The sequence below is a fragment of the Thermobia domestica genome, chromosome 15 (assembly GCF_964235325.1).
Source record: "Thermobia domestica chromosome 15, izTheDome1.hap1.1, whole genome shotgun sequence".
NCBI lineage: Eukaryota > Metazoa > Arthropoda > Insecta > Zygentoma > Lepismatidae > Thermobia > Thermobia domestica.
The window spans coordinates 81819728-81834229 of record NC_137468.1 but is presented as its reverse complement, the minus strand read 5'-3'; the positions used below and the strand labels follow the sequence as shown (position 1 = coordinate 81834229).

General features: G+C 35.1%; 1 non-coding gene across 1 annotated transcript; it reads right to left on the bottom strand.

The window, feature by feature from the left end:
• Positions 1 to 13076: 13076 nt before the first annotated feature.
• On the bottom strand, positions 13077 to 13148 carry TRNAR-CCG (transfer RNA arginine (anticodon CCG)). Its single transcript has one exon. It is a non-coding gene; the product is annotated as a tRNA-Arg (tRNA).
• Between the last annotated feature and the right edge of the window lie 1354 nt (positions 13149 to 14502).

The window sequence follows — 14502 nt, the reverse complement described above, 5'->3', positions numbered from 1 at the left end:
GTCATTATTCAGTACTATGATTAATATTATCCCTTCTATTTATTTGTTTTGCAAATTTATTAAACAATGTGATCACAGAATTTTCCAGACAGCATTTTAAGATGTTCATAAGCAAGAATTCAAATCTCTTCCTACACTTTCGTTGTTTTAGAGTATAAAAGACTAGTACCTACCTGTATTGCTCTTATGTATTTACTTAATAAAATAGAAATACGATATATGGTATTTTAAGTGGAAAAATATAGTATCCTATTAGTTATACAACCTTTCATCAGTGTTAGAAACAACCAGGAAATCTAACATTGATATACTTAGGTACAATTGTTCACATCATGTCTTGCCCCCCCACTTTCAACGTCCAACCGCCGCCACTGACTATGAACATGGTATAATGTATTTAGAATGAATGAAGGAACAAAGTTACAAGAAATGGAAAGTTTAAATTTTTTCTAAAGACTTCACTTCGAAAACGTGCTGACATATCACGTCTCATCAGGTAGATGCTTCCAAAATACTTAAATGATCATAATGCCATTTACAACAATTGTTATTTCAAACCGTTTCAGAGATACCAAACACATAGGTAGTGATCGTTATACTGCTTAAAATGACGTATTTGTGTTAAATTTTAATAATAATTGTTGCTTTCTTTTACTTCAATAACATTACAACAATAGTTTTTGGTGGTTTTAATTGCAACAAGTCGCAGTTACATTATTTTAAGCAGTGTTGCCCACTTAAATAAATTGCTAAATATAATTCTAAATATAGTGCAAATAACGTAGCTAAACTGCAAAATGTTTTAAAATTACTTGTAATTTGTTTTATGGTGCAAGAATGTTTTCAAAAGACGGCATTTTTCGTAGTCTTTGGGCTACTTATAATGTTAATGTCAAAGTTTTCGTTCCAGCAATACAAATTGTAACTGAAATTAAACGTATCTAACTGACAAATGTTCAGTAACACTAGTTGTTCCCTCTAAGCCTTAGGCATGGTGTACACTTTAGATTAAAACCGTACATAATTAGAAGTTCTAATTACACCCTAATTACAATTCACTTGTTTTAGTTCGACCACCGACCACCTCAAACTCCATCCATACCATATAGCTATATGCAATTTTTCAAGGACTTATACTTAGTAATATACATTGTGTTGATTTTTCGTTTTGGTTGGTTTTAGTTTAATATTCCACGGTTATGCTAGGGCGGCTAAAGAAGATATGGAGCTACTGATTATAGTGGAATCCGAACCACATCGGTCATACAACTGTATCCCCACCGGAAATCGAACTCGGGACCACGCGAACCAAAGTCAAGCGTGCTACCCGCTTGACCAAATGGGGGTCCTCACATTGTGTTGATTTAAATCATCGAGTCAGCGTTGCGCGATCCGAAGATCAAAAAGTAGCGTGTTTGTGCTCCGAAAGTAGCGGATTTGAACTATTTGTATCCCAAATATATATAAATGAATTATTTGACAACTAATGATTGGTACTAATGAAATAATTTTAACATGAGGTGGAAAATGGAGTGCACACATTGCAAGAAGAACAACTGTATGCTGGATACCACGAGAAAAAACAACCTAGGAAACGTCCGCATACAAGGTGTGACGAAATCAAGAACCACTGGGGAGTAATCTGGAAAAGAATAGCTCAAGATAAATACTTGTGTAGAAGACTTGGAAAGACCTTCATCCAGCAGTGGATTGATAATGATTGATTATGATGGCAGTGATGATTTTGTTATATCTGGACCTTAGAGGTAAACTAAACCAAGTCATAATTTCGTAACTTTACAGAAGCGAAAAACCGGTTCCTTAACTAAGTATTGTTTCTCGAACTATCCTAAGTAGTTACAAAGTAGCAGGAATCTATTAGACTTGCATTATTACACCACTAGAAAGCAGTCTTGGGAAGTAAGGTAACGGAAATAACGCGTTACTTTTTAAGTAACGTTTCCTAGTAACGCGTTACATTTTTTAATGTAACTGTAACGGTAACGCGTTACAAAATTTTAAGTAACGTACCTTATTTGCGTTACCTTTTTCGCGTTACATTTCAGACGGGTAACTACAATATATGTATATTTTTCGGAAACAAATGTATCTTTCCTGTAAGTGAATTTCTTAGAATATAACAATGAACAGTCACCGACACACAAAGAAACAAATCATAGTGACACTTGCTGTTTTCGGAAGATGACCTGAGAGATTTTGTCATAGATTTTGACAGCTCCAAATCAATACATTCAATGAGTGAACTACGAGTCCAATGGTACCGGTAGTCTATTTTACTTTGATTGGTGTTGTTTTCATAAAAGATGGAGAACGAAAATATTTTACCGTTCGAACATTCGAAAGATACTTTTTCTTAAAAACTGAAGATGATGGTGGACAAAAGTTAAAAGTAAACTGTCTGAAGTGCCGCGGCGGGAAATATTTATCTACAACTAGAGTGTTAACGATATACAGTAGACAGTAAGGGACTAATACCGGTATGAATAAGCTGTGTTGCGATGAGCAGGCTACTTCATTACTAGAAAATAGTTTGCTGATGGTATGTAATATTGGAGTATTTTCAGATCAGTTTGTGTATCCTAGAGTCCCATTGATTACAGAGTTTGGAACAACTAACTTTAAAAAGCATGTGTCGGTTTTAGAGTTACTGGCAAGTTTTGATTCACTCCCAGTTCGTATGTTCTCATTTAGATGTAGTGTAATGCTTCTCTATATTCTGTATTTTTAATTTTACATAACAATATTGTTATTATTATTATATAATTAGTTTAACAGAATAATAATAATCAGCCATTTTTTCTAACGCCTAGGAATGGGCACAAGTTGAGCTAAAATTTGACTCGACTCGAATTCAAGACGAGTTTCGACTCAAGTCAAAGGTAATTTTCTCGACTCGAGTTCCGAGCCGATTCACTGTTTTTGACGTCGAGTTTCGAGTCGAGTCCAGTTTGATAAATGGCTCGCTCGTTCAGCTCGTTTAACTCGTTTTGAAATCATAGTCTGATTACACTGGAAAGCGAAAGCCATGAGAAGTGTAAGCAGTAATATGGAATACTTTTAGTGTTGCTCACCAGAAAGGACACTGCTAGCACCTCGTCCCGTATCGATAACGAAACCACAATAGATTTTTATAACTCAGTTCGGCTCGGCTCAATCGAGCCGATGGCTCGAGCCGGCTCGCTTGGAGTTGAGTTGATTTTAGTTTAACGTCCCTTTCAGCAGCGAACCATCGGCTCGAGCCGGCTTGGTTGGGATGAGCCATCTGCTCGGTTCGGCTCAACTGAGCCGAGGGCTATAGTCGGCTCGGTTGGATGAGCTGTTGGCTCGTCTCACTTCTCGGTTCGGCTCGATAGTGAATGAACTTCGAGCCGAGATGCTCGAGTCGTTGACAATTCTAAATCCGGGCCGAGCAGTTTTGAACATATTTGGCCACCACTTTATAACTTTTATCAATGTTTAGCTCGACCCCAAATACTCGACAACCTACACCCTCAATCCAAATTCAGAAGCTGGTGATCAATGTCCTGGACTCCTAGACTTCACGATTACCGACGTTGACAATCAACTAGTTTTTTAATATGCAGACACAAACCACCTATCTTTCATGTTTATACACAGTGTTATTATTATTATTATTTTTATTATTATTATTATTATTATTATTATTATTATTATTATTATTATTATTATTATTATTATTATTATTATTATTATTATTATTATTATAAGTTGTAGTAGTAGTATCATTGATAATAATTATATTGTCTATGTAGGATACTTGAAGAGATTACTTGAAACTACACACAGGATTTGGCTCGATTTAGCTCGAATCGACTCGAAACTCGGCCCGAATTCGAGTCGAGTTGGAGGAAATGTTTCGAGCTGAGTTCTTGAGTCCAGCTCAAAGATGTCTGTTTCGAGTCGAATCGAGTTTCAAAGAAAACTCACTCGAACTCGCTTGTCCCCATCCCTACGAGTAACGCAGTATAGCATTTCAATGTCACATTATATGAAAATGTTCATATAGCTGTCAAGTAAGAATTTGTTCTTGCGTCTACATAAAGCGATTTAAAACGTGTGATAATAATAATAATAATAATAATAATAATAATAATAATAATAATAATAATAATAATAATAATAATAATAATAATAATAATAATAATAATAATAATAATAATAATAGTTGTAGTAATAGTAGTACAGAAAATTGAAGTGATAAGAATTTTGTTCATGTATTCAGAGTTTCGCGTTAGTAATGCGTTAGTTTCAAAGTAGGGTAAGAGTTACTTTTGGGGGCAAGTAACGCGTTACATTTTAAGGGAAAGTAAAGTAACTTGTAACACGTTACATTTTTACAAGTAACTTGCCCAGCACTGCTAGAAAGAACACAGTCTATATATTAAAAAAGTATTCTTAACTCAATTTCGACCAAAAAAATGACTTAGCATAGTCTACCTTTAAAGGTCAGCTATATATATATAAAACATGTACTAGGTAAGAATGTGTCGAAAATTTAACGAAACTCGTACAGCGAAAAAAAATTGACTATTCAACCCTTCATGTTACAACAAAACTACGAAAATTAATACAAAAGAAAAGTAGAAAGTTAAGAATCACTTGTTTTGGCGAGAGAGAGAAAGATACAGATAGCTCAAATTACCTATATACTTATAATATGTATGTCCATGTTTCACAAGTAATTTGTAATCAATATAAAATCTGAACGTAATGAACGCACGATAAATTTTGTCGAATAAAGATTGCATGCACCGCTGAGAGCTCAGGAATAAGGTTGATTTATGTTACGGCACTGGATATACGATTATGTAATGCATTACGACTTTATGAACTTGTGTAAGAAACAGGAAGTTCTTAAAATGAGGCGCGAAACATCGGAGTTTGAATCTAACAAGTTTGGTAATCCAACTCGAGACCACATACAGCAAAGATAAGTGTCGTAGCTCCCGCCACAAGGTTCAGGAAGTTCGTGTTATAAATTAAATACGGAGATGTGTAACGGTAATAAAGCATTTGACCAATTTGAAACCAAATATACTGTAGTAATAATTTACCGTATTTCTTAAGATAATGAACGTTATATTCTGTTTTAAAATGACAGTCAAAGCAGAATGTATTGGATAATAAATGAGAAATTGTAAAATTTCAATTTCGGTATGATTAAATACATTCGTGTTGCTATGTGTTACGTTATCCGTTAAGAGGTAATTCTGATTCAAAGGAAGGAAATAAACTACTGTATAGTACTGGAGTTAATTTAATAGAGTTTAATTGTATAGGCAGTACTGAGGGTATATGAGATAAAGTCTATTGCTGAAAGTGAAATATGGATTACTCTTAGGGTTATGAAGAGCTTATGAGGAGGTACACCATACCATAATTCTAAGTCAAAAATGCAAGCAAAAACAACAGACTGCACGATAATAATACTTTCACAATTTTAATTTCACACTATTTGTTTAGAGACTTTCGAGACGAGACCGAGATTTGTCCCTCGAGACCGAGACCGTGATCGAGACAAGCATCTGTTGACCGAGACGAGAACGAGACGGCGATTTTTTACTCGAGACGAGACCGAGACGGCTATTTACAAACCGAGACGATACCGCTATTTATCAACCGAGACGAAACCGAGACTTACAAAGTCTCGTCTCGTGTCGTCTCGATACCACCCTACCTTCTATTATTTATTCGTGGATGCTCTACTACATAGTGGCACTGAAAGATCATAGCAAGCATGGAGTTCTTCATATATTTAGATGTTATCACGTTTCATTATAGTCCCACACTGTGTTTCATAATAGTCCCTTGACTTTTGACCCATATTGTCCCTCCACCATATATCATTTCACACATTACTTCCATGGTCTGAAAAGCCCTAAAACATCCTCTACAAGAACATACAGAGTGGCCTAAGAGTAGGTACACAGACCAGCATCGATCAAGTATGGTATTTTAACTGATTAAGGTAATGAATTTATTTGCTTTGGATTGTTCCGAACTTAAGGCATGAGTAAAAGAGATTTAAGAACGGAAAATGAAGAAACTAAGTCAATACCTATATGGATCACAACAAGTAAATGATATAAAATGCCATGAGCTGATCAGTACGGGACTGTATACCTACTTTTGGGTCAACCTGTATATTTAGTTAGTTAATGAGGCATTTGATATACAAGTTATAACAAAAGTTTTGTAAGGAAAAATTAAAATTTTTTCTTTGAAAAATTAGTGCTTTTAGATTATATTTTTTTCTCTCAAAAACTGCCATACTTAAGATATTTAAAATATATGCAATAGATATAGCAATAAATTTACTACCTTGTTATATTTTTATGAGACTTCAAAGTCACAGATTTCTTAAAAAAAACAGGGGCGTTTCACAATAGCCCCACTTTTTCCGTGTTTCACAATTACCCCACTTGACCCTATCATAATTTAAAATCAGCAGTCAAAATAGATCTAATGACAAAATAATTTAAAAGATTGAATTTTAAGGCCAAATAGATTGTATACAAGCAACAAGTTTAAGAATGATCTTGATTTTAAGAAATGCTTGCATAGAAAAATATATGTGGAACTGAATACAACTTGAATCCAGAACAAACTGACAAGTAATGGATTTATCTGCACCAAACAATTCACAAATATAACTCAATTCTTTAATACAATTACTTGAAAAGAAAGGGGAGAAATTTCCAATTTAGTACTTCTTTAAAGAAAATGTTTTTTTAGATATTTAATTTTAAAAAAACAGTAAAAGAGAAATGCAAGTTAGTCTGCTAAATTGAATTATTTCTACGAAATTAACTATTACTACAATCCAATCAAAGTTGATATCCTAACGGGTGTTTCAGTAAAAAAAAAAAAAAAAAAAAAAAAAAAAAAAAAAAAAAAAAGTCGTGATTTTGAAGTGCAACAACGTATTTTATTGATCATAGTAAAAGAAATTTACATGGTATGATAAGTGAAAGACTAAAGTTTAATGTAACACATGTTCGAAGTGTCCACCCTGACGATTGGACACTTTCCTGACCCTGATGCGCATGTAATCAAAACCCTTACCAAGAGTGACGTGACTAACTGCTGCCATACATTGCTCAATTTGTGCTATTAGTTCATTGAAATATCGGGGTTTAAGCTTGAATACTTCCTGCTTGAGGTAATCCAATATAAAAGCACAAGTCTTAATGTGTGGGCTGCATGGAGGCTACTCTAAGCCTGTTCCAAAAAAACAATGGATAGCGATTAGAGATCACACGATTGTGGAATTTTGTGTGATGGAAATTAAGGACAGGTTATGTTGTATGCATATTAGTTCCAACCTGCTGGAATCGTTGCCGACGAAGTGGACACCTTTTACGACGAATACTATGATAGAAGTAATACTCAAGCATTTCCAAATAATTTTCTGATGTGACATAGCCATCAAGGAAGAAAGGTCCAATTATGCCACGTTTTGTAACAGCACACCAAACCGAAACCTTTTCCGAATGCAGAGGTGAGTCTACCACTTCATGCGGATTTTCTGTTGCTCAAAATCTTACATTTTATTTGTTTACTTCACCTGACTGACAAAAGTAAGCTTCGTCTGTACACCACAAGTTTTCAATGTCTGGGTCATCAGCAATTAATGCTCTGAACTGATTTGCAAAATGCAGAAGCCTTCTTTTTGCAATGTCTGTTAATTTTTGAAGCATCTTCATTTTGTAGGGGAACATTTGCAGATCTTTTCGCAGAATACGCCAACATGATATTGGATATTGCATTTTCTGCTGACAAACGTTGCAGAGATGTTTTTAGTCAGGCTATTCACAACAGATGCTCGCACTACTGCAATACTCTGTTATGTACGCACAGTTGATCTGGATCCCCCTCTTCGGAGTCCTGTAACATTAACTAACTAACTATATGGCCTATGGAACCCGAAGGTTCAATGCCAAGTTCACAAAAGCTTTCCACTGACTTCTATTCTTAGCTAACATTACCAGTCTCATTCAACTGATCAACATAATACCATATGGACTTAGTGGATGGTGCCCATGCACAATGATTTTCCAGTCGGAACCGTTGTTGGAGACCAACAAGGAAGCGTGATTCAATGAACCAAGGCACCAATGAGATCTTCTGCTGAAATGTAAGTCTACGGTCCGCCATTATTATACTGGACTATGGAACCTTAAAAAAAACATTGTAAAACAAAATTTATCCTTTTTCGCTGTGTATTTATTCACATATAAATATTACTATACTCAGTGGCGTATTTAGGGGGGTGGCTTCCGGGCTTAAGCCCCCCCCCGAAATCTTACTTAGTATAGTAAAGTAAATGAAATATCTTGCAGAATTTTCACATTTCCAGGCAAAGCCCCCCCCCCCCCGAAAGTTAGCAAAGCCCCTCCCGAAACAAAATCGTAAATACACCACTGACTATACTATTATTCAAATAAATTTTGTAGCCGCTAGAAATCACGGCTTTTTGAGTGAAACACCCTGTACGTACCAAATATAACTAGGAAACAACAAGGATAGACAGGTATGTACAGAACGATGCACAAAACCTACAACATGAGAGTTTAAATTCATTGTGAAACTACGCCTAACAACCTAGGCAACCAACCTAACGCCGTCGTGATACTAATCACGCCAGGATAAACCTCGGCTCCGTTCCCCTGCACACTTCGTTTGGAGCAAGAAATGCATAAACCACGTGACTACAAAACACACATTTCATACAAGATGGAGTAATAGAATGAGGTTCTCCTCATTTCCCTTTTCAATTCACATCTTCAGCTTTAAAGAGCGAGAAAGAGGTGAGTGATAAAAACTAAATAAAGAGAAACATGAGAAAACAAAAGAAAAGAAAATGTGCATATATATTGACAAATGACACATGTAATTCAAAGAGGACCGCAACAAATTTTGTTTTGAACCATATGTAATAAGTGGGAGAATCAACTATGAGTTATATTACACATATTTATTTAAACAAATAAAAACGCTCGGAGAAAGCTGAAAATTTCTTTAAAATTTTAACCATAACTGAAAGAAGAGATTACTTGTCTATTGTTTTTCCTCGTAGCATTCATCCACATGGAGAAATGAGAGAGATAGAGAACATTTTAGAAATTCCCACGTATACAACATTGGAAACTGCTGAATGGAAAAAAAAATACAGTCCTAAGACTGGATTCGAACGCAGAACCATAACATCAGAAAGCATATACTTTACCGATGTAGCTATTCTCACACTACTAACAATCTGTTCTTACTTCATTAACCATGAAAGCTGGAATGGAATCTGAAAAAAAAAAAAAAAAACTAGGTCTTACATGTTCTTGACAAACCGCCTATACCCTATGTCTAATTGTTACTTTAAAAAGTTACCTATACACATGCACAGAATAAAACTAAATGAATAGTTAGTCAAAATGTTGTTGGTGCCACCTAATTACTCATCGCTTTGCCTGTCTCACTCTATCTCTGATTATATAAATCGAGGAAGAAGAAAAGGGAAAAATATAGAGGTGAGAACACAAGAAGAACAAGCAAAAATAAAAGTTGGAGGAAACTGAATGCCAAGGATAGAGAGAGAAAGAAATGTAGAGAAAAGAGCAAGGGATTTAACACATCCGAAAAGAAGGTTCACAACTGTGCTACATATTTAATACATTGCATATTCTTTTTCTTCTAAATGACTTGCTAAGTGACAAATATTAATTTCTAGAAAAATGTATCAAATGCCCACATTGTCTTAGTTTCTCACCGTCTTAGTAATAGTGAAAAATATGTATTTATACAAAATAATAAATCACTAATTTTCTCACCGCACATAATGTTGATCAGTGGCGTAACTAGTTTTACTGCGCCCTGGATCAATCAATCATCGATTCATCGATTTACTCATACCCGCCCCCTGCTCCACTAATCATTTCAGCTGCTACGTTGTTATATATATATATATATATATATATATATATATATATATATATATATATATATATATATATATATATATATATATATATATATATATATATGTATGTATTATCAGTATACGAAATTATTTATACTAAGAAACCTGAAGTTTTTACTTATCTTCTCATAAGTTATCACCACATACTTAATATGAATTATGTCCATAGGAAATTAAATGCAGTTGGTTACAACGCAGTTAGTTACAACTCTAACCGGTAGAGTCGCAGAATCACTTTTGTTGCATTGTGGTAACTATTTGAATTTCCATTAGGAATATAGGAGTGGTTCATCAGGGTAGGGTGGTTGAGACGGAAAGATTTTTTTTTACTGCTACTCTTATACTTTAAAGATGAAATGAGATCATTGCTTATAATTCTAAATATAAGTAGGGAGTACAGGACAGTTTTATAAGTGTCACCTAGATTTTAAACAGGCCCAACTTTCGTTTTATTCCAGGGTGGGTTTGGAACCCGGAATGGGGCGCGACGCGCTGGTTGCAATGACTCATTATGCAAAGCTTCCACTAGGTAGCTAGCTAGACAAACATTGGAGTGACGATTGTCCGGGTATCGCCCAGTGGGGATCCAGAAAAGAGGCGTGGGGCCCGCGAGCCCCTCCATGAGGAGTAAAATATAATGTCCCATAGCGTCCCTAATGAAGCGCTTGTTCAAAGGCTGTGGGGAAAAAAAGTTTTAAAATTTCTGTTAAAAGAAAGATTCTGAAGATGTTCTCCATTTATTGCTGGTAATATGTGCACTTCCAGTTTATTGTAATCCTGGATTCTCTCGTGTTGAACAACATGGCTTTCCTCAATGCCACCTCCCGAAAGGCGGAAAAAGTATGTATTATGCAGTCCACATTTTTAGTTAGCGAACCAAATATCGAAAAATATCTCAAGTTTATTCTTCAGACCTGCGCCTCCCCCTCAGAAATTCCTGCATCCTCTCCCCGGCATCGGCTGTTGCCAATAAACTGATAATAGTCATAGAATACCTTTTGAAATGTTTTCAAACTATCTTTGAATAAGGAGCAGTTTTCCGTATTCTTTTTTTTTCGCCCTGCGCCCTTTTACTGTAAGCCCTGGAGCAACTGCTCCACTCACTCCATTGTAGTTACGCCACTGGTGTTGATAAGAAATTTATAAGCAAAAGGAGAAACTAATCAGCAAAATACATGAATCGATATGAAACCATAGTCGTGCAAGCTATTACTTAAAGGGAATTTATTGTAAAATTACGACGTCCATGTGGCGGTAGACGTATTACTACGGTTCAAGTGGTTATTGTTTAGAATGATAATTATTTTACAGTTATTTTAGTGGTGTTATTATGTAAACCAGATTAACACAAAACTTAATTCCAGCCACAACTAAGTACAACAAAGGCACACATTTAATTTACATATAAAATGCAAGTTAATTGCTCCCTTTAAATTTTCCCCAATTCAAACTTTCAATCCTACTGTAGTTCCGGAATGACAGGTTGTAAAATTACGTTAAATCCGGGAGTCGTTCGGGAACAACACGGCCAATTCATATTTAAAATACCCACCAAAAATGAATTTTCTATGCTCTTTTAGTTGAGAAAATAATTTTGAGTGCTTTTGAATTATCCAATATCACACCTTATCCAGGAATGCCTTTTAGTCATTGTAGAAAGGGAAATAAAGATGTGTTATTTCATTCACAACACTCAAGCATTATTACTTTGCAAGAAATAAAGTTATTATTTGCAATTATTTTCACATATGTCTTGTACGGAAATCGGCATCTTCTAGTAGTTTGACGCTTTTTCTTTCATTTCTGAAAATTTCAATCGTTTAGAGCAAGGGCGTACATCAGGGGGGCAAGGTGGGCGCTTTCCCCCCTAAAGGAAATTGTACTTCGGAATATCGAAAACCCAATAGAATTTTTAAAATAGTTACAGCAAAATTTGAAACTATATTTGAAATGTTGCTTTTTCTTGCCCACCCCCTTGGAAACTACAACATGGGCGCCCTTGGTTTAGAGTAAAAACTTATTAAGATATGATTTTTTTTAAAAAAAAAAATAATCCTTATTTATCTCGAGGACATAAGACTTTGTCACTTTAAATACCCTTAGGATCGAAAATGTTATGATATTTCCTTTCCCACTTTAAATTTAACTTTAATAGCAATTTTATTTACTGTCCCACTCATCCTATTGGTCAAGATTCTTTTCAAAGAACAAATTATACTCCACAGGATACGCTACTCCATACAATACAACTCTCAAACGAAAGTGAAGTTTTTAGTTCTCCTTTTTGCATTGGATATTTAGAGCAATTACCTAAACCGAGTACGTTAATGCAGTCAATTCATTAACATCTTAATGGGTAACGGTGACTAACGGTAGTTATTCATATCCCATTGTCTACTATTGAAACAAAAATAGTAAGAGTTACAATGTCACCGTTAGAGGGAAACAAATATCCTCCAGCGATTGACATCTACTGGACGAAATTGAAACTTCTGCTGTGTGACTTTTTTGTTGTTGGTGTTTTTGTTTACTAAATCTTTAATATGTGATTTTTGAAATAGATTCTGTTAAAATTATTTTTAGAAATATTACAGCAATGGCACAAATCTGTCTTCTACATAGGGGGGGGGGTTAGACCGTTCCCATAATTATTTTTGGGAGGCGGACAGATTTGAGGTTTATTCTGGGGGAAAAGACTCATATTACAGTAGATGAATCTGATTTCTGAAGTGAACCTATTGTATATTATATATCAGGTAATGTAGATGAAGTGGCAGTCAGACAGAAATGATCTTTCTCCCGAAACAAAACATTTCAAATCGGAATATTGTGGGGACAGTTCCCCCCAGTACCAAATTGAGGGTGACATGTCCCCTCATCCCCCGGGATTTCCGCTAGTGAAATGAAATGAAATCTTTAAGTTTAACGTCCCACGGATATGCCGACTAGGCTAAAAGAGACGGTGATAATGAGAAATGGAATGGAATGAATATAGTGGGAGGATATGGGAGAACCCCGAGAAAACCTACGAGCACGGTGTTCGTCCACCACAAAGTCCACACGGCGCGACCTGGGATCGAACCAGGGATCCCAAGCTCCGGAGGTGAACGCTCTACCACTGAGCCACCGCGCCCCCGGATTTGCGCTAGTGTACAGCAATCCACGACTGCAACAATGCTCAATTCTAACCTAATGTAAGAGTGTCTTGGTACTGGCTATCGTCCAGTAAAGTGTGTTATCAGTCAGAAAATGTTGGGGGAAACTAGTTTAAAGCCCCAAGTTATGTTCTGCAGACTAAATAAGTACAAGTGAAGGGCAATAAATTATAAATATAGGTGAAAAATAAGGAATAATAAATGTATGTGAAAGATAAGGAATAATAAATTCAAACTAAATATAATGGTTGATAAAGGCAAATGGAATATAATAGTTGATAAATACAATTGAAAGTTAATGGATGACAAATGCAAGTGAAAGATGATGGGTTATAAGTTCAACTAAAAGATAACGAATGATCAATACAAAAGAGTTATAAGATTAAATATTGAACCTGTTTGTCGTACGCTCAATCCATTTCAAAGAGCCATTACACGCTTTTCCTTACTGTTATTGTTCTATGATGTAAAACCAATAATCGTTTATTTCAACCACTTCCGATTTGAATAGAGGGTTAAAGGAAGAGATAGAACTTAATCTTGAGACTTTGAAACGAATGCAGATAACCGCTTCTCGATATCTCTCACAGTTTTTGCTCTATAAAAATTTTAAACCAGAAGTGCTAGTAAATTTAATCACTTCCTGTTTCGATATAGAGTTGCAGGTTGTGATTTTATATATATATATATATATATATATATATATATATATACTTGTGATTATGTATATATTTGAGACGCTGTATCGATTGCAAGAATCTCTCGCTCTCTATTACCATTTCCGTTCTATGGCGATAAATTTTGGAACCGGAAATGGTTAATTTGAACCACATCCGGTTTGAGCAGAGAGTTAAAAAAAAAGATGCTCCTTGGCAAGCTGAATCGAATGCGCAAACAGCTTCATGATATCTTTAACAGTTTTCGCTCTATATAAAACAGTATTGAAACCGGACATAGTAGTATATAAATTTCAAACACTTCTTGTTAAGATAGTATTATTGTTGTGATTATATGTTCTCTTGAACTCTAAATCAATTTCAGAAAACCGTTCCTCGCTATCGTACCTTTTGTGTTTACAGCTATAAATGTTGAAACCGGAAATGGTTAATTTGATCCACTTTCGGTTTGAATAGTGGATGAATAGAGAAGACAGAACATAATTCTAAGCAGTAGAGTGCAAAATAGCGCATCTAGATATTCCTTATTGTTTTTCCTCTGTGAAAATCAGTATTAAAACCGGAAGTATTTGTAAATTTGAACCACTTCCTGATTTGATGGAGTGTTGTGGATAGTCGTGTTATGTTGTCTTCAGATGCTAAAACATTTGTAAGA